Source organism: Mauremys reevesii, linkage group 15, assembly GCF_016161935.1.
Source record: "Mauremys reevesii isolate NIE-2019 linkage group 15, ASM1616193v1, whole genome shotgun sequence".
Taxonomy (NCBI): domain Eukaryota; kingdom Metazoa; phylum Chordata; order Testudines; family Geoemydidae; genus Mauremys; species Mauremys reevesii.
In genome coordinates, this window is record NC_052637.1 from 40,867,955 (window position 1) to 40,879,317 (window position 11,363).

Genomic DNA, 11,363 nt, shown 5'->3' on the forward strand with positions numbered 1-11,363 from the left:
TGCAAATATACCAGTGTAGAGTTTCACAGTCACAGAGTTCAATTTTTTCCCGCTGACTTGGAGAAATATGTTTTTAGCTCCTTTTTTCTTGAAACTAAAAATCAAGGAAATTAAGTGCAAAAATCTTATCAATGTAACAGTAAAGTCTGAACTGAAACTAAGTTAGGCAGTGCAAAAGTTATGGAACTCCATTTTCAAAAGTGTCTCGTATGCCTCAATCCCAGAGTGCCCAGACTGAGACATCTGAAAGTAGCCCAACATTGGGAGGGGAAATTACAGAGCCATTTCTGGAAAAATGAGGCCCCTTTAAGGTGTCTCAGATGGGGTACCCATAAATGAAGGCACCCTAAATCACTAGCCATTTTTGAGAATTTAAAGCCAGGGCTTTCATAGTAACTTTAATTTGGCCCCCTATTGGTACATGGCTAGTACTTTCTATTTTCCTTTTTAAGGACCGGATTCAGGAAAGCACTTAAGCACATTCTTAAACCCAACCCAATTCAGAAAAGCATTTACATGCTTAACTTTAACCATGTGCAAGAGTCCCCAATGGCCTCAATGGGACTTAAGCACTTGCTCACGTGCTTGGCTGGATAGTGTTGCTTTTCTGAATCAGGACCTAATAACATTTATGTTGTTACATGTAGACCATGAAATATAAGGCTGTAAAACAGCCATGTTAAAGTTCTTATGAAATCCTTACATTTTTGCATTCTGTAATCCCAGACTATTTCACCTCGAAACCCTAGCCTTGCACTGATGTCAAGGTGGATTTCAGTACATCAGTGTATGTGACTGTGTAAGTGATGGTGAATGAAGATTATATTAAAATGATGTCAGATCCATTAAAACTCCTGTGGTGCTGAGAGCAAGGTGACCTTTCTTACCTTTAGTGGGAAACCAGCACCTCTGGCCTCTGATGCATCTCACAGATATGCTAACTTTGTAGATTGTAGTCAAAGTGAAACAAACCCAGTGTTTAACTCTGTTAATTACCAGCAAGTTGTAGGTGACTAACACACTATCATTAAGGGTGTGGTATGGTTTCCATTACAGACTCCTATTCGCATGACCTCCATGAAAAACACTCTCTCTTGAATGAAACTTGGCATAAGAAATGGTAGCTCTAATTACGCTTTCACTATCTGGGTACCCCAATGAGCTATTGGAATCTGCCTCCCTCTCCAGCGTGGCTAATTCTACACAATGGTACTTTTGGGTTATCTTGTTCCAGCTCTAGCCAATCAGCATTTAGAACCATCGCCCAAATGGCACCTAGCTGCTACAGTTAGAGGGGCATTGTCAATATGATAGATATGGATAGATGGCATCATGCCTAAAAAATAAAGCCTCCTTAAAGGGGAACAACACTATCCTTCTGAACGAAGTGGGAACTAGTGGAAATGGTCGGAAGGGAACTCATGAGATTTCAACAGGAAACACGTGAGTCCCACCATGTTTTCTCCAAAGGTCCTGCTCTATTAAAAGAAGGGCCTGTGCATTCTAAGGAAGTTGTTTCAAAAAGTGGCAGTTTTGCCCCCTAGGGGTTGAAGTTAGAACTTTAACGTTTGAAGGTAGAAGTGGTCCAAAAATTTTCAAGCAATTATTTCCCACACATACACACACACACTGGAAGAAGAGAAGCAAGTCAAAATGGGAGAGTATAGTTTCTCCCAATAACATTTTAAAAAAAAATTCATTGACTTTTTTTAATCAAAAAATGAAAGTTATATAGAAAATTTAAAACAAAATGAACAAATTTCATTTCTTACTACATTTCTTTGGCTCTGACTTCTTAAAAGGTGATAGGCCTAGAAAGGAACCAACCTGTCAGATATTGGTAAGAGTAAAGAAGATGAAAGAAAAAATAAGTCCACACTGGGGAAGTCTATGGGAAAGAGTGAAAGGACAAGATAAGAACGTTTTTCAGAGATGACAGCAAAGGTAAAATGTGCAGCTTGTAATCTATGCAGTGCATAGCCTGGGTTGTTTTGCTGGACCACAGTGTTTCACTCAACGTTTGTAATCCTGAACTGTACACTACCAAGAAAAAGTTGGCGCACCTATCCAATTAGCCTTATTAATAACCACCTGTAGCTGCAGAGGCCTCTTTCACCTTCATAACCTTTCTCAGCATTGACAGGTTTTTGTCAGAAAGAGTGAAAGAAGATGAAGAAAGAAACATAGGTTCCCACCTTGCTTCTTTCGTCTCCTGGAGTCACTGTTCTGAAGTGCAGGTATTTCAGCTCTTACAGTGCCACGGAACAGGATTAGACAGGTCACCGGGGAATCGGATTACAGACTTTTACCTTTTTAGCTTTTCTTCTCCGCACGTAGACTGGAGAACTGACACCGAGGCAAGGGGGCAGGGAAGGGACAAGGATGGGAGGGGGTGGTAGTGAAACCTCAGTGACTCAGAAAGATCTGCAAAGTCATCGGAAGAGCTCACCATTCCAGCACAGAAAGCAAAGAACCAGTGGCGGGTTAAATTGAAAAGAGCAAACCAGACCCAAGACATTTCTTCCAGGGCACGAGGATGGCACAGAGGTGAAACACAAAAGTGATTTGCACAATAGTTTATTCTGGGAACCCCCAAAGACACATTTATTTAATTTCCTTCCCATTTATACCTAGAAATCCCAATTCAGTTCTCCAGTCATTCACACAGATGTTAAAACTCATCAGGCTTACAGCACAATGAACAATTTCATTGTATATTAGAGCTGCACCGACAGCCTCTTATATTACCTACAAAGGAGTAACATCCTCAGTTATATTCTAGAGCCCACAGCCTATTTCCTCCCCAAACACCCAGAGAACCACAGAGTGTGACAAGCACTGGGAGTTACAAACTCCTGATTTCAGCTCACGTTGTGACCACAGACAATTAGTAGATTTTTTAAGGCACCATTAGGTTATCTAATCTGACCTCCAATATAACACAAACAGAATTTCATCCAGTTACTCCTGTATTGAGCCAGATAACTTGTCTTAGCTAAAGCATCTCTTCCAGAAAGCTACAAAGTCTTGATTTGAAGACTTTAAGGGGTGGAGAATCCACCAGTTCCCTCGGTAGGCTATTCCAGTGGTTACTCACCTTATTAAAAATGTGTGCCTTATTTTGTCATTTGACTTTGTCTGGCTGTAACTCCCAGCCACTGGTTCTTATTAAATAGCAGCTTTTCAAACATAAACCAATTAACCTGAGCCTTTCAGATAAAGCTAGCACCAGTCATGATATACATAAAGTATTATAAAATCAGTGGCTGGCTCTGAGCACAACATTTTTACCCAGAAGAAGTCAAGTTCTTGAGATTGTGATTTTAACAGGCCAGGGCATGTGGAATTACTTTACAATAGAATTAACTTTTCATCATGAAACTCTAGTCCAAACCAAACTGAACTGAACTGAACTCTCTTAGTCCTTGTATTGCCCCAGTGCCTCACAAACTTTTAATGTATTTATTCAAATACAGGTAGGGAATCACAATTGTACAGATGGGAAACTGAGGCACAGAGCAGCTATGTGACTCGCCCGAGATCACACAGGAAGTCACCAGTAGAGCGGGCATCTGAAACTGGGTTTCCTCTGCCCTAGAATAGTGCCCAAATCACTGAACCATCCTTCCTCATTAACCTCGTGGTTAAGCTCACTAACATGACACTTGGATTTCAAACAAATGGAAAAATTGTAATGACTAGAGAAAGCAAACTATAATTAGTGAACAGTTTTTAGCCAGATAGTTCAGCTGTTTTTTCCAGTTCACAAATTACCTGTTAATACATAGGTTTTTACCAATTTGTTATTCTAAGTTGCCTGATTCCTCCACGGGAACATATTTGAGCCGATGGGCTGTTTACAAGATATCCACTGCAATCAGGTATTTGACTATGTACTATTCATGATGACTGGGCACCTCGGTCACATGAGATGGTTTCTGATACCTGAATGGAGAGTGAAATTTATTAATCGAGGGAGAGGGAAAAATCAGATTATTTTTAGACAGGCGGCATGAAAACATCCAGCGTGAAAGCTTTTTCACATAAATGTTTGCACAACGTTCAGGTTTCATGAACAATTTTTGGGAACAGCACCCTTGCAGCTTGTAGCAATGTTCTCAGAAAATAAGTACAAAGGGGCATTAATACAGCTGAATAGAACGTGTGCTGTTTATAAGAATGGATGTTCGCAAAGGCTTCTGGACAACATCGGCCCAACTCTATTAGCAACTATCATCATCTGTAGTGTCATATGTTCACCTAAGGGTAATCAAATCTTTGACATAAGGAGTTGATGGGCACAGGTGTCCGTAAGGACTTTCCCCTTACATCCAGTACAGCAACGTGCAATTGACCAGGTAAGTTAGGAGACGCTTTTGGACTTCAAGCACTGACACTGCTGGAAGCAGGACACTGGAGCTGTCAGACCATTAGTCTGATCCGCTAGATCTATTCTTATCTTGTACCAAGCCAGTCCTGCACTGGAGAACTGTGGCATGAGTTTTCTGACACAACCCCAGAATGGCTGTATGGAACGGAGCGCTCAGCCACCAGTGGAGGAAGAAAGGCAGATTGTGATGATTTACCTGGGCGGAAGCAGTGTCCCTGCTGCTGCTACATGTAAGGATGAAGCACGGTGTGGTGAATGACTATGAGATGTTGAACAACCTCTGGCAGCTCTTATGTGGGCTAAGGTGTGAGGTTCTCAATGAAGTGAAATAACCCTGTTATTTAACCCTTTTAATCAGCAGCAAGGTGCTGGCTTCTGAGTAATTTATAGCACCAAGAGCATGTCTGGCTTTTCATTCCTATGTCTTCTTCGCAGGGGTTATGAAGTCCAGGGGGAAGGTTGCTCATTCTATCTGGGATTAAGTATCAGAGGAGTAGCCATGTTAGTCTCTAAGGTGCCACAAGTGCTCCCTGTTCTTTTTGCAGACTAACTAATTTATTTGAGCATAAGCTTTCAACGAGGAGTCCAGTGGCACCTTAAAGACTATCTGTTAGTCCTTAGAGTGCCACCGGACTCCTTGTTGTTTATCTGAGATTAAACTCTCCATATACAGAATTTCTAAACTCTTCCTAATGTTTTCGTCGGGGTTCCGTTTTTCAAAACAAAACCCAGAGGGTGGCTCAAATCAGAACCCCATTCGGATAAATGGTTCCAATTCTGATCCATCTCTACTTGACCAGCACCGAGCAGGCCTCCTGGGTCAGAAGGATACTGGCCACAGTTTGTTGGTAGGGGGTTATAAACAGGAAAAGACAAGAACATTGAGACCCTCTTGATAAGGAAGCCCTAAGCTCAATGGGACATCCCCTTAATATCGCCACACAGATGCCAGTGCTCTCAGTACTGAATGGTGAAAAGCCATAGGTCCCCATTCTACCTTGTCAGTTGAATGTTGGGGGGTTATTATATGTGAATACTTCCTTTTACTGTGGGACATTTGAAAGGAAGGAGAGTTGCAAACTAAGATGGCTGGGAGCCGCTGTACCAAATGACACAGGCACCATAATCTCACAGCTGGCTTCTCACCACACACTGCCAAAAAAGCCAGAAACAACAAATCTGACATGAAAACAACAGTTTAAACAGAAGCCTAGTGCCGGCAGATTTCTGCCTCAGGTTTTAGTTAGTGGTATCCCACCAAAACCTCTGAAATCCAGGACACATCAGCAAACCAAACAGGGAACTCAGCCCATAACCAGAAGGAAAACATTTTACCAGTTCAATGCGCACAGCACAGACACAGATGACGCCCTTAACACAGAACCCGACCTACTTCTGGATTAGAGACCCACTCACTCCTCTCTAGAGACAGGCATCCAGAGAGATGCCTGTCGGCAGATGAATTCCAGCCTCCGCTACTAAAAGGTAATTCAAGGAGTTCCATATCCTCCGGGATGTTTGTTTACAATGGTTTGAAAGAAAATCACTGGCAGCACCTTGCATTGTGATACATTTTGGCTGTGGGCATGGAGACATCTCACAAAGACGACTTGGTTATGAACACAAAGGTAGTACTTGTGAGATGCCTCTCCATAGAACAGGTATAGCCTGGAGCTTTCCCCAGCTGCTTCAGCCAATATGCTGCTTTTCCTTTTGCAGCAACCTGCATGGAACTTGGAGCACAGGTTGCAGGAAGCACCAGGACCTGGAGGGACCCTACTCTATAGCAAATGGAGGAATTACCACCTTCCCCCACGCCCGTGGCCCATTCAATCCATGGGCTTCCCATGGGAACTACCACCAAGGGACATGGAGGGAGAACTATTAAAGATGTGGATTTTGGGACATGGAGACCTCTGCCACTAGGAAAGCAGCTGAGACCACCAACTCATTGCCACACAGGCCTCCAAGCAGCATCAAATGCTAGCAACTTTCAATCTCTACCAAAATGGAGTGAATTTAAAATGCCCAGACTGGGCCAGGTATGCAAGGGAGCTCAACAAACGTTTGACATCTTGGCCACAACTGGGAGCTGGACTCTGATGAAAATTCCAAACCTGTTTGTGAAAAGTTTCATCTCTTTTTCCCACTCTCTAGCTAATCAGGCCTCTGCGAGCTTATTCTTTATGGAGTGATAATAGTGACATTTCAGCCTATCATAAAATTCTCAGATTAACCCTTTCACAAATGCACCAAAGCTCACTGTCTCACTTTATACACAAGCCACTATCTCAAAGAATTATTCAACTGGAAGTATCTCCTCCCATAAACCTATTTCTTTAACCTACTTCCGCTTAATTATTCAATACAGTTGGTCAAAATCTTTTGTTGGAAAAACATTGATAAAGCATGGCCTTTTTCTAAACTAAAAATTTTCACCTCAAATTTTCATTTCATTCAGAACTTTCTATTTTTTCTATGAAAAATATTTTTTGGTTTAGTATTTCAGTTTTTCATCAAAAAACAAAAAATTCTCACAGACTACTATATACAACACAAACAAAATTCAAATTTCTCTGCAAAAAATAAATTTCCATTTTTGACCAGCTTTGTTATTCAACCAAGTATATCAGATCAGATAGCCTAGGAAAGCTCGAACAGCCAATGCAAGTAGCATTTTCAAACCCTAACAAGGGAAAGAAAAGTTTCTTATTGACATGTTGGTGTGTTGTATAATAGCTATAATCACAATTCCTTTGTAGCAAACTCGCAAGAAACAGCTTTGGAAGGTTTCGGCTAAACATCAGCTATTAATCCCAACAGCCACTTATGGCTTTGGGTAACACAAAGCTGCGGAGTTTATCCCTGAATTAGACCAGATTTGCAAGCCCATCTCTGGCATCTTGAAACCGACTGGCTAATTAGACAAGACCAGAAGCGGGCATGAAGGGTTAAGCTGCCATGTGTTGATTAGAGATGGTCCTAAACCAAAACATCAGCTCCAGAACTGCCCCTAAGCTTTGAAAAAGTGTTGATGCTGATCTGAACTTTGTGGCCAGCGAGTTGCTCCAGATCTGAAGACCTGTGAATCTGGAGGAAGATTATCCGTTGCTGAACTTTCCAGCTCAGTCCCATTTCCAGCATCGTTAGAGTGTAAGCTCCTCAGGACAGAGCATGCTTTTTGTTATGGGCTTGTTCAATGACTAGCACAATGAGGCCTTCGTCCTTGATTGACGTCCCTAGGTACTACTGCAATACAAGTAATAATAAATACCCAAGAGAGTAGCACGCGGTGAGTATGGCATCAGACTCTGGAAAGCAGTAAGATGAAACTTCTTAGGCCGTTTTTAGACATGCTAGTTGGTGGCCAGAGACTAGACCAGGTCTGCCCAATTAATGGAATCTCTATCTAGTGCAGGGTTTCTCAAACAGGTCCAGCCGATCGCGGCTCCCACTGGCTGCTGATCGTTGCTCCGGGCCAATGGGAGCTGCTGGAAGCGGCGCGGGCCGAGGGACGGAGCAGTGATCCGTGGCCAGTGGGAACCGCGATCAGCCGGACCTGTGGACGGGGCAGGTAAACACATCGGCCTGGCCCGCCAGGGGCTTTCCCTAGGTGAACCCTATTTGAGAAACCCTGATCTAGTGACTAGATTTGGTAGATTAATCCTGCACAATATCACAACAGAGGTTTGAATCAGGAGCCTCATGGTCCAAAGGTGGGAATTCTACCAGGTGAGTCATGAAGGAGCAAAGCAGGCAGGAGTATGCAGCTGTTAATCATCTCATCCAAGAATGAGAACACTGAAGGCCTAAATTCAGTAAGGTACATGAGTCATCCTACTGAAGCCAATGGGATGATTCACTTGCTTAAAGATAGACATATGCTTAAGGACCTTCAAGTGGGGCAACTGTTCTTTATTTCAGAGATGCAGAGATGAAAACTAAATTTTAGGCCTCTAATCCTTTTGTTTAAAATAAACACGCACACAAAAAATAAACCTAAGAATCAGATCAGATTGATAAAAAACTGGCCTGGCTTGTCCAAAACATGAGAGAATCAGTTGTACGGAAATCCCTGCTAAAGTTTTCCGCTCCTTCTCAAAATGGCCGCCCTCGCTGGCACCAGTCAGTTAGCCAGCCAGTTCTAATTACAACACAGCTTGCTTAACTCAGCACCTGCCTTCCCCCTAGCAGAGTGGCAAGCAAAGCCAAGTAGGTAGATGGATTACTGCAAATGAAGTGAAGATAATCCCAGGCAAGGACCTTTTTATCCGGGGAAAGTCTCCATCTATCCCACATCACAACTCTCCGCAATCTCCTCTTAATAACTCGCATGCCTGAGTGTTGAAAAGATTAAAACCATCGAGTGATCTGATGCTTGGCAGCACTGACATGGAGCACTCGGAGCTGAAAGAAAGAGGGAACATTCTCTGCAATCCTTTTATTTAGTGCTTTTGTAATCGGGACGTGGCATAATGGCACACTATATTTGCTCTTGGGTTCGTCAGAGAGAGTGAAAGCAAGCAAGAAGGGAGCTGGGGAACTTGAAGCATAGTAGAAGTTTGCTTTTGCTAAGACTGATTACCCTCTGGCACCCTAAACCCAAATGCTGACTTGCGCCGAGGAGTGATTATGCGAGGGACGAGTAACCAACCAAATGCATGCACTGCTTTGTCAGCTCCTTGCTATTGTACGCTGTTTGCCAAATGCATGATGTAGAACAGGGGTAGGCAACCTATGGCACATGTGCCGAAGGTGACACACGAGCTGATTTTCAGTGGCACTCACACTGCCCGGGTTCTGGCCACCCGTCTGGGGGGCTCTGCATTTTAATTTAATTTTAAATGAAGCTTAAACATTTTAAAAGCCTTATTTACTTTATGTACAACAATAGTTTAGTTATACATTATAGACTTATAGAAAGAGATCTTCTATAAACTTTAAAATGTATTTCCGGCACGTGAAACCTTAAATTAGAGTGAATAAATGAAGACTTGGCACCCCACTTCTGAAAAGTTGCCGACCCCTGATGTAGAACTGTAAAGACAGTAAGCTTACTCGGACATCGAGGAAGTCCTAGGGAGGCTACCCTGGAAAATCTCATATTGTAGATATCTCAGGATTTCCTGTAATACGAAGGCTTTTCTTCTTTGAATAGATTACAAGATAACCACCTCCTCTTTACTTGGTACCCAGTATCTTCAATCCAGTAAGCTCACAACTGGTTCTACAGACTTCACCTGTCACTGACTGAAATGCAGCCACCTCTGAGACAGAGCCACTCTTTGCAGCAAAAGTAATGGCATTTAGGGGACTAAGCATATCGTTTTGGGCTGATTCCTGAAGATCTTATTTAACTTTTTACTCAATCCAAAAAGTCTCCATTGATTTCAGTGGGAGTTTAGCCCAAGTAAAGATTCCAGGATGTGGCTCACTGTTCCTTCTGGTACCTGGCTAATTAGTGGACTATACTTCCAGCAATAACGTAGGGAGCAAAGTCTAGCACTTAGAGCAAAAAGGCAGGACGAAGGAGTCAGTACTCCTGAGTGCTGTCTCTGTTCTGTCCCTGATTTGCTGGGTGTGTCATTCATAAGCACATTTTCAGCTAAACTATGACCCTACCTCGGCCTGTTTCTGGTGCAATTTGCTGCCCAACCAAGTGTTAAGATTTCTCTCTGCAACGCATTCTGGGCTCAGAAACATGGACACAACCTGCACCTGCATTAGATTTTCTTTTGCAGGCTCAAATTTTATCAGCAAGACAGTTGACAACATCTCTCTTAGCCTCTCTGTGCCTTGGTTTATCTATCTATAAAATGGGTATCGTCAATACCTACCTCACAGAGCTGACTGAAATGTAATGAACATTCGCACTCTGCTAAATAAGAAGAGCTGAGAAAGAGATGCATTGATTCTTTTACCACGGGGTTTCCAGCCAAAGGGATGAAACACCCTTGGAAACTCCTTGACATGGACTGAAAATATCTAAGAAGATTTTAGCCTCTCTTTGACGCTAATATTAGAGAATAATTACACAAATACTTTACGGCACCCAGAGCCTAAGCCAGGACACGATGGTGGTGATCCGGCATCATTTAAATTGGTTTCAGCGAATCAGGCGGACGCTCCTTGCTGAAGTACATACCTTGGTTAATAAAGTTTATGAGATAAAGGCCACTGCAATCTTTTTCACAGGGCTTCTACTCAGTAATTATAAACCCATCACTTAAAGTTAATTACATAGTGTTAAAGACGTTATTATGTATATGTGGAAAACCATCTCACAAGAACTGCCTGCCTTTTGCCCTTCAGCCACTGACAGCTCAATGTTTCCAAACAGGAGCTTAGGGAGATTCTCAGCTAAAAGGGAAGGCCCAGAGCTGTTACACAATGCCTGTACCTTGTGGGAAGAGAGGCTTTGGCTCCTTAAAACACCACCCCAGACAGAGGAAATGAGTTTGAATTGGGAAGCCTTGGAGGGAGACGCCTTCATTGTTTCATTTTCTGTTTAACCAACCATGGATATTATATTATAGATACAGAGCTACCATGGTCAGATCCTCAGCTGGTGTAAGAGGCATAGTTCCACTGACTTCCAATGGAGCTATTCACATTTACACCAGAGGAGGGTGTATAATATAAATGCAAGATGTTGAAGTGATAGGTCTGGAGACTGAAGTGCCTCGTCGGCAGTGGTGGAATAGCTTCCTTTTGCTGCCTCACCAAGATGCCCTGTTTGAGGTATAAGAGGGTAGGCCAGTCTCTACAGCCCATTGACTCAGAGGACTCTCTGGAGATATTGCTACTAAGGCCTGGTCTACACTGGGCGGGGGGGGAGGGGGAGGAGTTGATGCAAGATACGCAAATTCAGCTACGGGAGTAGTGTAGCTGAAGTCAATGTATCTTATTTCAACTTACCTCCCGTCCTCACAGCGCGGGATCAATGGCCGCAGCTCTCCCTGTTGACTCCGCT